The sequence below is a fragment of the Neofelis nebulosa genome, chromosome 15 (assembly GCF_028018385.1).
Source record: "Neofelis nebulosa isolate mNeoNeb1 chromosome 15, mNeoNeb1.pri, whole genome shotgun sequence".
Taxonomy (NCBI): Eukaryota; Metazoa; Chordata; class Mammalia; order Carnivora; family Felidae; genus Neofelis; species Neofelis nebulosa.
In genome coordinates this window covers 4,267,447-4,285,968 of record NC_080796.1, presented here as the reverse complement: position 1 = coordinate 4,285,968, position 18,522 = coordinate 4,267,447, and the positions used below count along the sequence as shown (strand labels likewise).

Below are 18,522 nucleotides of genomic sequence, written 5' to 3'. Positions count from 1 at the left end.
TGCCTAGAGACCAAGTGTAGGAGGACTCAGAGGAAATCAGATTGGCAGTGAACAGGTGGTTGATTAAGTGGTCAAGGAGAAAAAAGAACAAATAATTCACTGTCATATAATCCTATTCTGGCAGAAACAGCCACTTAGGTAAGAGTCTAAACTCTGCTCTGAAATCTAGAATATCTTGATTGGAAGTAAGAAGTTTAAAAGTAATGCAATCAAGTTGCATTTGGACTTTACATTTAGTCCCTGTTCTACCTCTGCTCAGGGAAATTAAATGCAGTTTTGATAAGTCATTTTTTTGGCTAAATATTTAAATGATAGAGGGAGTTGGCCACATAGATGAGACTGATGTGATTGTCTGCTGCACCACCTCTCAGCTAGAATTGTGGTGGTGAATCCCCGTGCCCTGGGGAAGTTTCAATTTTTTTTTAACAAGCCTAAACTCTCCCCTGAAGAGTTTGAGTAAATCTAGTAACATGTATACATAGACATGGATATTTAGAAATATTTTTTTTGAGACTGTGCTACAACTCTTGGTTAAGAACTACTGGGGTGTGTGGGTGGCTCAGTCGGTTAAGTGTCTGACTTCAGGCTCAGGCATCATCTCACAGTTCACAAGTTCTAGCCCCGTGTTGGGCTCTGTGCTGACAGCTTAGACAAAGCGTGGAGCCTGCTTCATATTCTGTAGTCTCCCTCTCTTTTTGCCCCTCCCCTGCTCGTGCTCTTTCTCTCTCTTCCACAAAAAGTGCACATTTAAAAAAAATTAAAAAAAGCTAACTATTGAATGCAGGGGTACACAGGTTTTTCGGTTGATTAAGTGACCGACTTCCACTCAGGTTGTGATCTCATGGTTTGTGAGTTTGAGCCCCACATTGGGCTCTGCACTGATGGTGCAGAGACACATGAGAATCTCTCTCCCTGCCCCTCCCCCACTCGCTCATGCTTGCTCTCTCTCTCTCTCTCTCTCTCTCTCTCTCTCATATTCATAGCCATTTGGTTATTACAAGCAGTGTTTTCCTGATTGCAATAGGATAAAATCTTCAATCTTCTTTATTAGTTGAAGCTATGTGACCGACTGTCTTATGATGTCTGTTAAATTCATATCGCCCTGGTATAATCCAAATGGTAGTTTTAAACATGGAAATGTAGTTAGTGACAATGCAGTTGGGAATTGTTTTCATAATTTAGTTTCGGCATAGTTGTGAACTAATTTGTCTATTTGATTAACAGTCTGGGAGAATTAAACACAGATAGATTGCGGTTTTAAGAAGCGTTGGAAAAATTCTTAAAGTGGGTGTTACGAGTCTTTTTGTTGTGATTCTTTTAGACAGAGAGAGTGTGAGTGGGGGAGAAGGGCAGAGGGAGAGAGGGAGAACCTCAAGCAGGCTCCAAGCTCAGTGCCAAGCTTGATGCAGAACTCAGTCCCACAACTCTGGGATCATGACCTGAGCTGAAGTCAAGCGTCAGATGCTCAAGTGACTAAGCCACCCAGGCTCCCCTCTTATGAGTCTTTTTTTTTCTTGTTTTTTATTTATTTTTTTATTTTTATTTTTATTTTTTTATTTTTTTTTCAATGTTTTTTATTTATTTTTGGGACAGAGAGACACAGAGCATGAACGGGGGAGGGGCAGAGAGAGAGGGAGACACAGAATTGGAAACAGGCTCCAGGCTCCGAGCTGTCAGCACAGAGCCCGACGCGGGGCTCGAACTCACAGACGCGAGATCATGACCTGGCTGAAGTCGGCCGCTTAACCGACTGCGCCACCCAGGCGCCCCTTTTTCTTGTTTTTTAAAATATTTTTTTAACATTTATTTATTTTTGAGACAGAGAGGGACAGAGCATGAATGGGGGAGGGGCAGAGAGAGAGGGAGACACAGAATTGGAAGCAGGCTCCAGGCTCTGAGCCATCATCCCAGAGCCTGACGCGGGGCTCGAACTCATGGACTGTGAGATCGTGACCTGAGCCGAAGTCCAACGCTCAACCGACTGAACCACCCAGGCTCCCCTACCCTCTTATGAGTCTTAATAGCAATTTTTATTACATGTCGGGGCCTAAGTTTTTGCTAAAACGTGATACTGATACTTCAGGAAAGATTTACATACAAATATTTGCTTTATGCACAACCAAAATACCCGTGGGCTATTGACTAAATTTGTCCCCTGGATGTGTTTCGTTTCCTCCATAAATTGAGTCAACATTTAAAATTATGACACTCATGCAGAAATCTGGATCAGACACTTCTTATAGAATCATACCTGGTACTTTGAGCCCATACTACTGTTTGGTATGCATTTCAGCGGCTGACCTTTTTATATGAGGTATGTGTGTCTCCAGTTTGCTACTGTCCCCACTTAGGTTCTTCACTTACTCAAGTCACCTACTTTGCCTCCATAAGCAATGCGTTTACAATTACTGTTTTATTATATATATGTATATATATATGTATATATATATATGTATACATATATACACATATATATATCATATATTTCTGTGATATACACAAAAACATACACACATATATTTATACATATATATATATATATATATATATATATATATATATTAGACTGTGCTAATCAGATCTCTTTTGGACACAAAGAAATCTTGGTAATTTTTTTTAAAGTTAATTTTGAGAAAGAGAGAGACAATCCCTAGGAGGCACTGGGTTTGAACTCATGAATCATGAGACCATGTCTTGAGCCAAAGTCAGGAGTCAGATGCTTAACTGACTGAGCTACCCAGTCGCCTCTGTTTTATGGTCTATTTTGATAAAGATTTCAAGGGTTTCAAGGCAATCCATATTAATTTATAATATATATTTTGTATTTTATGTTAGTGTCTTCGGAATAGGATTGAATTTTCCAGGTTAGACTTTCTAAGTTGTTTTTGTATTCTATTCATTTTTTTTAATGTTTATTGATTTTTCAAAGAGAGAGAGCACGTGCATGAGTGGGGGAGGGGCAGAGAGAAAGGGAGACACAGAATCCCAAGCAGGCTCCAGGCTGAGCTGTCAGCATAGAGCCCAATGCAGGGCTTGAACTCACAAACCATGACATCATGACCTGAACCGAAGTCGGCCTTTTAACTGACTGAGCCACCCAGGTGCCCCATAAGTTAGTTTGAAAACAAGACACTTTTTCCTTCTGTATACTATAAATAATCGTATTCCTGGGGCGCCTGGGTGGCTCAGTCGGTTGAGCGTCCGACTTCGGCTCAGGTCATGATCTCGCTGTCTGCGAGTTTGAGCCCCGTGTGGGGCTCTGTGCTGACAGCTCAGAGACTGTAGCCTGCTTCGGATTCTGTGTCTCCCTCTCTCTCTGCCCCTCGCCAGCTCATGCTCTGTCTCTCTCTGTCAAAAATAAATAAGCATTAAAAGAAACAAAATTTGAATAATCATATTCCTATTGGAATATTTGCAAACTGTATTAGATTAATCATGGTTACAGTTGAATAGGTTATGCCTATTGCAGACAATATTCTCTTTCTCCTCAGCATTGTTCCCTAAAAATGCAAATAATGTAGTCACTTTCATTATGCTAAAAATGATCTGTATAAATCAGTGTTTGAGTTTTTATTGATAAGCCGTTATATTTTTATTTCCGATTTATAGTTTGCCTAAAATATAAAGTAAGTAGCTATTCCAGTGGAAACTGGAATACAACTAGAATACAAACAATTTTTTTAGAAGTAGATACATATTAGGGTCCCAGGATTATTATAATTGACAATAAAATTTCATATGGAGCTTCCTAACAGTTAAGATAAAAATTTAGCATTTTATAATAGGAGAAAGACCATGGGCTATTTAATATTAAGTAATCAAAGTTCATTTGAGGCTTAACTCTTGGAGTTCTGAGCCCATCTCCTTAGTGACCCATTTGGAGCAGTGATGCCTTATGTTGACATCTCGGATGTCAGTGGATCCTGATACCACTGACAGAAGACAAGCAAGTTTGTATAACTTGGGGAAAAGCTTCACCTTTATCGGAAATCTCTCCAAACTATATCCCTGAAACTCTGATTCCTCAAATGTGAATGTTTGCCACAAAAAGGATTGTCAAATGGGGACTGAGCAGATTTACATGGATTTGTCTAGCTCTGTGAGTTTCATAGTGTTCATAGTGTTGTGGTCTGAAAATATGCACGGTATGATCTCAATCTTTTTGTACTTACTTAGGGCTGATTTATGTCCCAGTATATGGTCTATTCTGGAGAACGTTCCATGTGCACTGGAGAAGAACGTATATTCTGCTGGTTTAGGATGAAATGTTCTGAATATATCTGTTAAGTCCATCTGGTCCAGTGTGTCATTCAAAGCCATTGTTCCCTTGTTGATTTTTTTTTTTTGATTATATGATCTGTCCATTGCTGTGAGTGGGGTGTTGAAGTCTCCTACTATTATGGTATTACTATCGATGAGTTTCTTTATGTTCGTGATTAATGGATTTACATATTAAGGTGCTGTCACATTTGGCGCATAAATGTTTACAATTGTTAGGTCTTCTTGGTGGATAGACACCTTGATTATGACATAATGCCCTTCTGCATCTCTTGATACAGTCTTTATTTTAAACTCTAGATTTTCTGATATAAGTATGGCTACTCTAGCTTTCTTTTGTTGACCATTAGCATGATAGATGGTTCTCCATCCCCTTATTTTCAATCTGAAGGTGTCTTTAGGTCTAAACTGGGTCTCCTGTAAACAGCATATAGATGGACCTTGTTTTCTTATCCATTCTGTTACCCTATGCCTTTTGATTGGAGCATTGAGGCCACTGACATTTAGAGTGAGTACTGAAAGATATGAATTTATTGCCATTATGACGCTTGTACACTTGGAGTTTCTGGTGGAGTTCTCTGCTCCTTTCTAATCTTTGTTGCTTTTAGTATATATATATATATATATATATATATATATGTATATGTATACATATATACATATATGTATATGTATATATGTATGTATGTATGTATGTATATATATTTTTTCATCTTTTCTTCCCTCAGAAAGTCCCCCTTAAAATTTCTTGCAGGGCTGGTTTAGTGGTCACAAATTCCTTTAATTTTTGTTTGTCTGGGAAACTTTTTCTCTCTCCTATTTTGAGTGACAGCCTTGCTGGATAAAGAATTCTTGGCTGCATTTATTTTTTTTATTTGTTTAATGTTTATTTATTTTTGACAGAGAGAGAGAGAGAGAGAGAGAGAGAGCATGAGCAGAGGAGGGGCAGAGAGAGAGGGAGACAGAGAATCCGAAGCAGGCTCCAGGCTCTGACCTGTCAGCACAGAGCCCGACAGGGGGCTCGAACTCACAAACTGCGAGATCATGACCAGAGCCAAAATTGGACGCCTAACCGACTGAGCCACCCAGGCGCCCCTGCATATTTTTCTGATTCAGCACACTGAATATATCCTGCCACTGCTTTCTTGCCTGCCAAGTTTCTGTGGATAGGTCTGCTGCAAACCTGATCTGTCTTCCCTTTTAGGTTAGGGAACTTTTTTTTTTTCCTTGCTGCTTTCATGATTCTCTCCTTGCCTGGGTATTTTGTGAATTTGATTATGATATGCCTTGTTGGTCGGTTTTTGTTGAATCTAATGGGGGTCCTCTGTGCTTCCTGGATTTTGATGTCTGTGTCTGTCCCCAGGTTTTGTAAATGTTTTCCGCTATCATTTGCTCACATAACCTTAATAACCCTATATCTCTCTCTTCCGCTTCTGGGACCCCTATGATTCTGATGTTGTTCCTTTTTAATGAGTCACTGGTTTCTCTAATGCTTACATCATGCTCTTTTGCCTTCATCTCCCTCTTTTTTTTCCTGCTTCGTTATTCTCTATAAGTTTGTCCTGTATATCATGGATTCTCTGTTCTGCCTTGTCCATCCTTGCTGCCACTGCATCCATCCGGATTGCAGCTCAGTTATATTATTTTCAATTTCATTCTGGCTATTTTTTACTTCTTTTATCTCTGCAGAAAGGGATTCTAATCTATTTTCGACCCCAGCTAATATTCTTATTATCGTGATTCTAAATTCTGGTTCAGACATCTTGCTTGTACCTGTGTTGGTTAAATCCCTGGCTGTGGTTTCTTCATGCTCTTTCTTTTGGGGTAAATTCCTGCTGAATTCTGTGGTTCGGGTTGTGCAGATTGTTGTGTTAGTCCTCCGATCAGTGTTCTAGGTGTGTAGGATGGTTTCGTGTTGGCCTGGCTGTATTTCATGGATGGGAGACACACACACAAAACTTCCATGTTGTTCCGCCATCTTGGCCCCTCCCCCCATTCACAAATATTTTAAAAACTTATCTCAGGGTACCTGGGTAGCTCAGTCGGTTAAGCATCCAACTTAGGCTCAGGTCATGATCTCACAGTATGTGAGTTTAAGCCCCACGTGGGGTTCACATTGGGCTCGCCACTGTCAGTGCAGAGCTTGCTTCAGATCCTGTCTCCCTCTCTCTCTGCCCCTCCCCTGCTGGCTTGCTTGGTCTCTCTCAAAAATAAACAGTTAAAAAAATTATCTCAATAGATGTGAAATAAACATCTTTTAACATTCAATATTCATTCATGACAGAACTTAGAAAACTAGTATTATAAGGGAACTTCCTTAATATACTTGTAGCAGAAAGACCCTAAGTGACCCCATAATATCTGCCCTTTAGTGTTGTCACCTTTTCTTTATAAATCTTTTCGCTTAAGATCTGTGACTTGACTCTAGCTATTAGAATATGGCACATGTAAAGGAAAATTGCAGACATAATTAATTCAGTTAATTCAGAGTTAATCCAAAGGAGGATTATGCTAGGCAACCCTGATCTAATCACGTGAACACCCTTCAAGGAGGACTGAGCCTTCGCTGAAGTGACATTCTCCTTGCTGGCCTCCTAAACTAAGCGGCCGTATTGAGGAAGTCTGCGTGGCCAAGAACAAGGAACAGCCTTGCTCTAGGCTGAATATTTGTGTCCCCACAAATTCCCAAATTCATGTGTTAACTCTTAATGTTCAACGTGATAGTATTTAGAAGTGGGGGATTTGGGAAATGATGAAGTCACGAAGGTGGAGCCCTCATGAATGGGATTAGTGCCCTTATAAAGGAGGGCTGTGAGAGCTCCCTTGGCCCTGTGCCAAGCAGGAAGACCAGCGTCCATGAACCAGGAAGCAGGCCGTCGCTGTACACTGAATCTGCCAGTGCCTTCATTTTGGACTTCCCAGCCTCCAGAACTGTGAAAAATAAAACTTTTTTTTTTTTTTCATAAGCCTATGGTATTTTGTTAGAGCAGCCCAAAAAGACTAAGACAAGTGTCTGGGAACGCTTAGGACCTAAGCCTCCAACTAGCCTCCAACTGGCAAAGAGCTGTGGAAATGAGTCCAGTCATACGGTCACAAGGAAATTCTCTTATAAACAAACTCAATGGGCTTGGAAGCAGATTCTTCCCCGTTGAAGCACCCAAATGGGGAAGCGCAGTCTAGCAGACACCTTGAGTACAGCCTTGTGAGAACCTGAACAAAGGACCCAGCTAAGCCATTGCTTAGCTTCTGGCCCATAAAAATGTGAGATAAATGCGTGTGGCTTTAAGACACTGTGTGGATGGTGATCTGTTGTAAACGGCAAGAGCAAACTAAGAGACTAATAAAAGACGCACACTTTTAAAAACCCCACTATCTACATAGTTATAGAAAACTACTTTTACATGCTGCAATTTCAAGAAGACATGAACACTCACTATCCTCACATTTACTCAACGTCATTCTTGTAGTAGGAAAGAAAAAAAATGAAGGCTCTAGGAATTGGAAACAAAAATGCCACTATTTATAGATTATATGTCACTGCATGTACCAAATCCAAAAGAATCTGCAGAAAAAACACTCGAGTAAGAAACAATATATTGTGGGGAATAAGCTTAGATAATTAAAAGACTAGTTGTTTGGAAAAATCAGTATAAGAAATGTCTTTCCTTACAAACTGTTGGCCGATTTGATGCAATTCCAATGAGAACCGGCTTTGGAGAGCTTGCCAAGTTGATTATAAAAGACCCGTGGAGCCCTTCTTCCTTTCTTCTTTCTCATCCCCAACATTTTAGTTCCCAGTCCTAGAAACAGAGGCATGGAGTTGTGGGGGTCCAGAGTGAGGTGTTAGAGCTTAGAATGGGGAAGGCATTATGTGTAGGACAGTCACCCTGCACAGTGTTGGAGCTCAAGTGAGAGCATCCCTGAAAAGTGAATGGTATAGAATAATGAAGTATCACAGACTGAACAGGGTAGGGAGGCATCTGCACAGGGGAAGAATAGCCCAGTGGGGGTTTTCAGAACCTGCAGGGGGGCAAGTCATCTGCAGAAGAGGTGGCCTGGCACAGGGTGTCTGAGAAAGGAGATATTTACATGTCTCAAAGTACTTCCCCATAAAATACTAAATAATTGGAAAGTGGAAAGTTAACATTCCAGGCGAGAAACCTGGCAGATACTACCTCCGGTGGCCAACATTAACATCACCAGTATGGGGACAAATCAAAATTGTAGGTCACATGATAGGATGCAAAGAGTAGGTTGTAGTGATACTCTTGCTAAACATGTATGGTCTGAATTTTACCATAAGGAAGCCTAAGAAAAATCCACATTGAAAGACATTCCACATTACTGGAATTTACCCGTCAAAAGGTTAAAAGTCATGAAAGTCGAGGAAAGACAAAGGAACTGTTCTGGAGTGAAAGAGACCAAGACACACAATTCAATATATGGCTCTAAACAGGACCTTCCTTGGTATAACGTATACTACAGATAAGTGACCAAACTTAAAGAGAATTATGAGGAATAAATGATAGAATTATACTGAACCCTTGAACAAAAGAGTTTTAATGGGTGCACTGACTACACACAGATTTTTTTTTTCAGTACTGGAAATGTAATTTCTTTTATAATTTTCTTCATGGTATTATTTTCTGTAGCTTACTTTAAGAATATAGTATGATACGATAATATACAAAAGATTACTGGTAGTAGTAGTGGTTAAGTCTTTGGGGGTCAAAAGTTGTTCATGGCTTTTTGACTGTGGGGGGGCGTGGTCAGAGCCCTTAACCCCGTTGTTTAAGAGTCGAGTGTATTAGAGTTAATGTTCTGATTGTGAAGGTTGTGTGGTAGTTATGTGGAATGTACTGACTTGTAGGATTTAAATGCTACAGGAATCAGGCATCCCATTAGCAGTTTACTTGCAAATGGCTCTGGGGCGGGGGGGGGGAGGTTTTTTTGTTTTGTTTTCTCTAATTTTTCTTGTCTCTAACTTTGTTTCCAAAAAGCAAATCAAAAATAAATAAATAAATAAATAAATAAATAAATAAATAGAAAAGTTGAAAAGCCTTAGGCAAATCTTATTTCTCCATGTGGAAAGAGCTACGAATCAGTGTTTACAATTAAAATTATAGATAGGTTTTATGGTAGTATAAAAAAAATTGTAATATGTACACACATTGGCAATAGGCATAGCAGGAATATATCAACATAATGTCTAAATCTTTAGGCCCACATATAGTCATAAAAATTGGAAAATACAAAAAGCCATCCATGAACACTACTGAAGTATTAATGACAACTTGGTTGTTTGGGTGCTGTTCAAACCGCTGGTAGTGGAGTGGTCTGATGTATGTAAAACCCTCTAGTGCTGGTTTCCACGTACAAAATGTGCTTAAAAGTTAATGAGATGCCAAGAAACATAGTTTAAAATATTATAAAGATTTTCATTACACACATATGAAACAAAAACTTTTTCCTTTAATCAAGATTTTGCCGTATAGTGTGTTCAATTGGGAAGCAATGAAAATGTTTTGTAAGCATCCAGTAAATTTTTTCTATTTATTTTTCAAATTGTATAATTTTTGTTCAAAATCTGTACATATTCTCGTGACGCTTTCCATACTGGATCTTGATTTAGAATTGAATCATCAGTAGATACTAAAGGATTTCTACAGGATCCTCATTCAAATTCGGTAGCAGCTGAAAAGGAAAAGAAAGAATTATTTTCTTTCTCCAAAATAATTTTCAACTACAAGTGATTAAAAAAAAAAAAAGAAGAAGAAAAGAAAAAAAAAAGAAAAAGACAAAAAGAAAGTTGGGGCCTTTATGATGTTAAGAAAAATGAAAAATACCTATGTACAACTGCAATATGAAACCCAAGATTAGTATTAAATATATTTTGCTCAGGGTTGCACACTGAATTAATTGCTATTGTGGATACATATCAGAGTTTCTGGTTTTTTCATTACAAGGTGAAATTACAAGATGAGGACACAGTCCACCCTGAACAATCATAAACTATAAACTGAAAAATCAAACAGGCATTTCCAAACAGAGCCAAGTAAACAGATGTAAGTGACAGGTATAAAACACAGCACTACTGGAACATACGGAAGGGACATCCCAGTTTTGTGTCAATATTGTCTGCTCTTTGGTGAAGGTGATATGTCAGCTGATACCTGAAGGACAAGGAAAAAGTATGCTAGGTAGAGGGAAGAAGCACATACAAAGAGCTAGAAGTGAGGAAGAACACTTGTGCAATTATGAGTAGTTTAGTTTGACAAGGTGCTAGAGCAAAGCAGCAGAGTAGGGCAAATAGTGAGAGACAAGGCTGAATCATCTGGCAAGAAGCAAACTGATTTGGGTGTTTTCATTCCATGCTAAGGAATTTGAAGTTTTACCCGAGGGCAAAAGCAATGACAAAGTCAATGAGTGAAGATTGAAACCCGTTACCTGTCAAGTGACAGCTATATGACCTCTAATTACTTAACCAAGCATTACTAAGACGACTTTGGATTTTTGGGTCTTCTATCACTAGCAGAAACAACAATTTGATAAAGCACACCTTTTCTGAGACTTGTGCAGGTTGACAGTTCCACAGGGATGGCACCAGTGAAGGAAGATTGTCGCCAGAAATAATAACAGATATATAGACTTAGGGAGATTGAAAAAACTTCTTTAACGTTTATTTTTGAGAGAGAGACAAACCACAAGCGGGCAGGGGCACAGAGAGAGGGAGACACAGAATCTGAAGCAGGCTCCAGGCTCCGAGCTTTCAGCACAGAGCCCTCTGTGGGGCCTGAACCCACCTGAGCTGAAATCAGTCGCCCAACCGACTGAGCCACCTGGGTGCCCCTAGACTTGTGGGAGATTTTAAAAGAGCTATGAAACATGAGGACTAAATGAGGAGGAATTGTGTTCTTCATTATGCTCATGCTTTTACATTTTTTATTAGATATGTACAAAAAATGTGAATGTAGTATCTATTATCCAAACAATGGAAAGGGATGACATTTACTATTTATAGTTTAGTTCAGAAATCAATGATATATAACTTCATACATTTTGGCAACATACCTTCTTCTAGTGCTCTGGTTATTCTTTTTCCAACTCCCGCTGCATCTGAAATAAGCCAAATATTATTTAGAATGTGTAAGGTAAACAAGACATGGTAAGAATTATATATAGCTTACGACATGTGGTCTTGAAATAATACTTGTAGAGATTAAACCAAAGTTAGGGATTGCTTAAATAGAAAAACTATCACATGAATAAAATAAATTCCTACCTATTTTATTTTAGTTTTAGATAACGGAGAACAGATACATACACACACACACACACACACACACACACACACACACACACACGTGAATATGTATACACGTGTATATGTATGTATAATACATATGTATTATATATATGTATACATATACACGTGTGTGTGTATACATATATATAATATGTGTATATTATATATATAATACATTATGTGTATTATACTAATACATATAATATGTGCATATTATATATATATGTATATATATATATATACATATATATATAATACTATTTAAGTGAATGTGATAAAAAGCACAATCAATATTGATCTATTGAATGTGTATAATCTCTGAAACGTGATGTTTGGTCTTACTGGTACAAAAAGTTTAAACAAGAATCATATTGTATACTGAATTATTACTTGGAAATGATTAGAAAAACTGCCATTTATGAAAGTTTAATCAGTTTTTTACCTTAATGAATAGTTCCTTAAAATGGGCTTTCCATTTTTTCACTTTTAGAAAAACAAAATTTGAAGGAATGCTTTTTGCTATTAATTTTTCAGGACTGACTCTTAAATACATATAAAATGAAAAAAGTGGGACTGTCTTACTGTCATGTGGAAATTCTACTGGCAAAAAATTGAGTAAAAATATTTTGCTATCTGTATTATGACTAAAACACTTATTTCTTTTCATATGCACACAAAGATTTCAGAAAATCTCTTTGAAGAAAGGAAAAATAGAGGGTTACAACAGTTTTCAAAGTTAGCTTCTGATGTATAACTTTCTCCATTAGAGATAAGGAAAACAATATACAATTTTCAATTGTAACTTTGTTTCCTTTCTCCAAATTAGGACCAAGTTTTGAAACACTTGACTTATTAAAGTTATGGTTATCCACTTACTTATGAAATGTGTACGAATATTTAAAACTATAGGTGACCCTTGAATAACACAGGGGTGGGGTACAGTCAAAAACCTGTATATAATTTTTCATCCCCCAAAACTTAATTACTAATAGCCTACTGTTGACTGGAAGCATTACCGGTAACATAAACAGCCGGTTCATACATGTTTCGTACAGTAGAATAAGCTAGGGCAAAAAATGACATTAAGAAAAATGGAAGGAAGAGGAAATACACTTACAGTACTGTACAGTATCCAAAAATAATCCATGTGTAAGTAAAGTAGACCCGCACAGTGCAAAACCATGTTGGTCAAGGGTCAACTGTATATTACAACTGTTCCTGTCTAGAATGTTCTTATTTAGATCTTTCTTAGACAAGGTAGCCTCTCCCTGAATGCCCCAAACAGGCTCCAAAATAGTGTACAGGACATAATCAACACTGTGGTGATAAGGATTCCAATGTCTTTACAAATTTAGGTGTGAGGACAAATGTTTTGGCTGACATATTTCCCAATATTTTCAAAGACTGTTTTCCCTAATACCTTTTTTATAATTGAAGTATAGTTGACATACAATGTTACACTAGTTTTTCAGTATACAAATTCAGATTGGACAATTGTATACACTATGCTAAGCTTGCTACCATACGTGTAGTTACCCTCTGTCACCATACAACATTAATACAATATTATTGAGGATATTCCATATGCTGTATTCTTCATTCCTGTGACTTATTTACTTTATAACTGGAATTTGTACCTCTTACTCCCCTTCACCTATTTTGCCCATACCTCTCTACCCACCTCCCCTTTAGCAACCACCAATTTGTCCTCTGTAGTTATGATTCTGTTTGTTCACTTGTTTTGTTTTTTTTTTGTACTCCACATGTAAGTGAAATAAGATAGTATTTATTTGTCTCTCTCCGAATTATTTCACCTAGCATAATACCCTCTAGGTCTATCAATGTTGTCACAAATGGCAAGATCTCATTCTTTTTGATAGCTGAGCTATATTTCATTGTATGCATATTACACATTGTCTTTATCCATTCATCTGTCCATGGACACTTAGGTTGCTTCCCTATTTTGGTTATCGCAAACAATGTTTCCATAAACATAGGGATGCATACAACTTTTCAAATTAGTGTTTTCATTTTCTTTGGGTAAATACGCAGCAGTGGAATTAATGAATATCTATTTTTAAGTTTTTGAGGAACCATAACACTTTTTTGACAGTAGCATTATATTCAGGCCTTATAAAATGAATGGGACAACATGACTATACCAGACTTATAAAATTAATAACTCAATACCAGATGATGGGAGAAGGCTTTATTCAAACAATTTTATATTACCATTAATAAATACGATATAAAATATAAACCTCGTTTTCTATATGACATGACTTAAGGAGCTACCAAGGTAATGTTGCATCTTTTCCCCAAAAGCTTTTTTCCTAAATATTTACCTTTGTGACCTTTATATTTTTATCTAAGTAAAAACTGTGTTTCGATGGTGAAAATAGCTTTCAAGTCCATGAATAAGAACACATGTGTACTTTTATGTATACCTTTCCATTGATCAGAAATATAAGAGGGTGAGAAAATTATACACAGAAAAACTATATATCAGCAAATTTTAATTCAAAGAACATTTTTAAAGGATTTTTAATTAGAAGGATTTTCTCATTAACTGTTAACATTCAAATATGGCCCATAGAAATCTAAGGTTCGGTTGGGGACACTGCAGGATTGAGGGACAAGGAAGTCACAGCCGTAGTCTCCATCTCTCCTTTAGTTAGACAGCTCTACTTCTCTCTGTTTTACACAATACAGTTTAATGCAAAAAGCAAAAAGCAACGTTCTATTCTTTGAAAAAAATTATTTTGAAGGTATAAAAGTCACTAATTTAGTCAAAATCCCGAATTTTGCGTAATAGACAAATAGGGCTCAGAGAGAGTGTACTTTGCCTGAGGTCATGAAACCAACTAGATGCAGACCAGGAATACACTTGTGGTCTTACCAAGCCTAGAGTTCTATGCCAGTTACTTCCTCATAGTCAGGAAAAATACGTGTATTTTAAGTATGACTCAGAGAAAATGAATACATAAAACTTTGTCATGTGGTTCAGTAATGCTTAGGTATGAGGTACACAATAGTAGCTCTCTAACTAAATTACAAATTTTAAAGTCATGAATGAAAATAAAGGAACAGAAATTATGTTAACTTCTTTTAGTAGCAGTCAATTTTTAAGCACAACTTTTCTTTAATTTTTTTTAATGTTTATTTACTTTTGAGACAGAGAGAGACAGAGCATGAATGGGGGAGGGTCAGAGAGAGGGAGACACAGAATCTGAAACAGGCTCCAGGCTCTGAGCTGTCAGCACAGAGCCCGATGCGGGGCTCGAACTCACAGACCGCGAGATCATGACCTGAGCCGAAGTTGGCCGCTTAACCGACTGAGCCACCCAGGCGCGCCAAGCACAACTTTTTTAAACCACAGGACAGAGAACTTGAAAGAGAAAATCTTTAGGTGAAGCAAGCAAGCTGAAACTGAGGAAATTCTTCCTGAAAGCATTATTTATTCTTTCCAAAGAAAATTTGGTTTATCAACATCAATCAACCAATGAGTGAACCCATGGTGTGGTTATTTATAGCAAAATTTGAAACCCAACACAGATTTCTCTTTCCCATCTAGCATGCTTCTGCCTAACCTCTCATCATTCGTTGGTATGTACAAAAGACACAATTGACTTTATTAATAATTTAAATCCAGTCGGAAATTATAGGTGAATCTTCACTTCTCACATGTGGACTTATCTCTCTCTCCCTCCCGACGGGAAAGGAGACTTACCTAACAGGTGAATTTGGGAGAAGGAGCTAAGCAGTGCTGATGTGTTTCTGAATCTCCTCTTTGAAAAGATGTGCCTGCCCACAGTAACATGAATTTGGGTCTGCTCTCAGCTCTGTGGTAAGCACCCTGCCCCCGGGGTGGGTGTCAAGCATTTGTTTCCTCAATTTACAACTGTGTGGGGAAGTGCCCAATTTGGGAGGAAGCCCAATGTGGCTAACATAACCTAAATCATATCCTCCAATTTGTTAGTGTGTATTAGTAATAAAGCTACTAAGTTTATCTCCATCTCCCTGTCTCCTGTGTTCTGAATTTAGAAAGAAAAGACCAGGGTTACTTGCCACCTACCCAGTGTCACCTGTCACAGCTCCACCAAGAAAAATGACTAGACAACACTTACAGAAACATTCTCTTCTTCCTTGACTTCATAACTAACGTACATTGTTCAAAAGCAACGCCCACTCGAAAGAGAGAAAAAGTTGATAGGAACCATTTTAGGAACAAACATGGAAGTCAGACAAACTGAGGACACAGAGAGTACATTCCAAATGAAAGAACATGAGAAAACCTAAGAAAACAACTAAGTGAAACAGAGATAAGTAATGTACCTCATAAAGAGTTCAAGGTAACGGTCATAAAGATGCTCAGTGAACTTGGGAGAAGAATGAATGGATCCAGTGATAACATCAACAAAGAGACAGAAAATATAAAAAAGAACCAATCAGATCTGAAGGATACAATAACAGAAATGACAAATACACTAGAGGGAATCAACAGCAGATAAGAAGATGCAGAAGAACAGATCAACAATTTGCAAGACAGGGTAGTAGAAATCATCCAAGCCAAAAATAAAAAATAAAAAAAAATTTAAAATGAGGCTAGGTTAAGGGACCTGTGTGACAACATCCAGTGTAATAATACTTGCATTCAAGGGCTTCCAGAAAAAGAAAAGAGAAAGGGGCAAAGAACTCATTTGAAGAAAAAAAGGTTTCATTTTAAAAATTCAAATATTTGCTTGATTTAGCTATTTATAAAATGCTCTACAATCACTCATCAAGATATTTTATAAAAATAGAAACAAAGGTGGTATAAGTCAAAAAAAAGGAAAAAGAAAAAAGAGTGCCATAAATAAGAAAGCAATTAAAGATGTATTCTCGTGTAAGAAAATAGCAAAATTTTAACTTAAAAGAGAAATTAATCTTTTTAGTGTTACAAGTTGATTTAATTCATAAAAAGGACTTACCATGGATTCTTTTTTTTTTTTTAAGTAGCCTCCATGCTTAGCGTAGAGCCCAATGCAGGACTTGGACTCATGACCCTGAGATCAAAACCTAAGCTGAGATCAAGAGTTAGACGCTGAACTGACTGAGCCACCCAGGCACCCCCATGGATTCTTTTAAATAGTAAACATTCATGTCGTTAAGTGTTTGGAGGACGAACATTCACTGACATACAGGGGTGCAAAAACTGGATTATAACAAAACGTTCAAATGTTTATGAACCACTGCCAACTGAAAATAAGTCCAAGCATCTAAGTGTACCTATGGTTAGCAGGCAATCACATTTACTTTCTAAAATCAAATTTAAATGAAAGCTTTTCAGGAAATTTTACATGGGTCAGTTTAGTTGTATTTACTGAATACAGTTAATACTAGGTGTCTCTTGTGGTGCATCTGTGTGGCTCAGTTGTTTTTAGTGTCCAAATCTTCATTTTGACTCAGGCCATGATCTCATGGTTTTGAGACAGAGCCCCACATTCAGCTCTGTGCTGAGCATGAAACCTGCTTGGGATTCTCTTTCTTCCTCTCCTTTTGCCCCTCCCCTGCATGCACTCACTCATTCTCTCAGTAAAATAAAATAAAAATAAGTATCTCTTAGAAATGAGAGATCAAGGGACTAATATTATATATATTATATATTATATTATAATATATATTATATACATTATATTAATATTATATATATAATATATTATATATATTATATTATATATATATATATAATTTTACCTCAGTTCTTTCTTAGCACATATAATTATGACTTTTACTTCGTATGTATTAGTTACTTAAACAACTCAGAATTTCACCAAAATAAAAGTAACTATTATATCAGATATCTGAAACCCAAAGTAAAACAGATAATATAACTAACCTTCCACAAGGAAGTCTCTCAGTAGTCATATGACGGCCGTGGGTTCAAGGTAGGAATCACTAAGTTTCCTCCTGGAGTAAAGTTTCCATTGAGCACTAAATTATTTTCAAAATGTCCACAATAAGGTGGTTCCAGGCCTGGGCTCATAGTAAGGGTCCTGAGTAAAGTTTGGTGCTGCTGTCTCTCCACAAGAAGTTTTGTATTGCTCTCTGACAGTCTCTCATTACTCCTGTGAAGATTAAAAAACACAAATACATTTTCTTTTTCCCTAAATCATTCCTAAATGACATACATTTTTTTAAGTTTCCATAATAGTAAATAGCATTTGCCATTGAACAGTGTTTTAGCACTGAACATGTGACAGAGCACACCTACTATCTAAAATTGTACTTTTAAAACTGTTCTAAAGAAATACTTTTGTTTCCAGGGGGATTCCTAACAATTCAAATTAGGGAAGGGAAATAAGTGGCTATCAGTGATGTACATGGCTTAACAAATAATACTTGCTGTCTTCTGGGATGGCTGTACTGACAGGATGCTTCAGGATACCATTATATATACACACTTATATTTAGTAAACCTGTTTACAGATATAAAACTAAACCATCCCTCAAAGACATTTTCAAGCATTTTCTTTCACCACTCTTGTACATTTCACTTATTATCTCAAAGAAACTGAGCATTTGACACTGAGGAATCATGAGACCAACAATCTCTAGGGGAGATAGTAGATGACAGACGTGTGATCAGAAAGAACTAAAACAGCTACAGAGGCAATTAGCTTATAACAGTTACCAAGGCACTGGAGGCAGAATCTGCCCTTTCTGTCTTCAGTCTTCCACATATCTCCCTCCCACCATGGTGCTCTTTTTAGCCATTTTGGGAATTATACTACCCTTCAGCCCTGTGTGAGTCTTTCTGTATTTCACCTGTATGCCTTTATGTAATGTAGAAAAAGCATAAAGGATAGTTTTTCTCAAGGCCCACTCTAGTAATCATACCAAAGATCACAATCAAGAGAATAAATGTACCAAGCTGCCAGGATGAATAGTAGTAGTAG

At 37.4% G+C, this 18,522-nt stretch overlaps 1 long non-coding RNA gene across 1 annotated transcript; it reads right to left on the bottom strand.

Annotated features, from left to right (window-relative positions):
• Positions 1-9,730: 9,730 nt before the first annotated feature.
• Positions 9,731-17,682, bottom strand: LOC131495947 (uncharacterized). Its single transcript, XR_009254193.1, has 3 exons — positions 17,463-17,682; positions 11,350-11,394; positions 9,731-9,972 (listed from the first exon to the last, which is right to left on the bottom strand). It is a non-coding gene; the product is annotated as an uncharacterized LOC131495947 (long non-coding RNA).
• Positions 17,683-18,522: the final 840 nt, after the last annotated feature.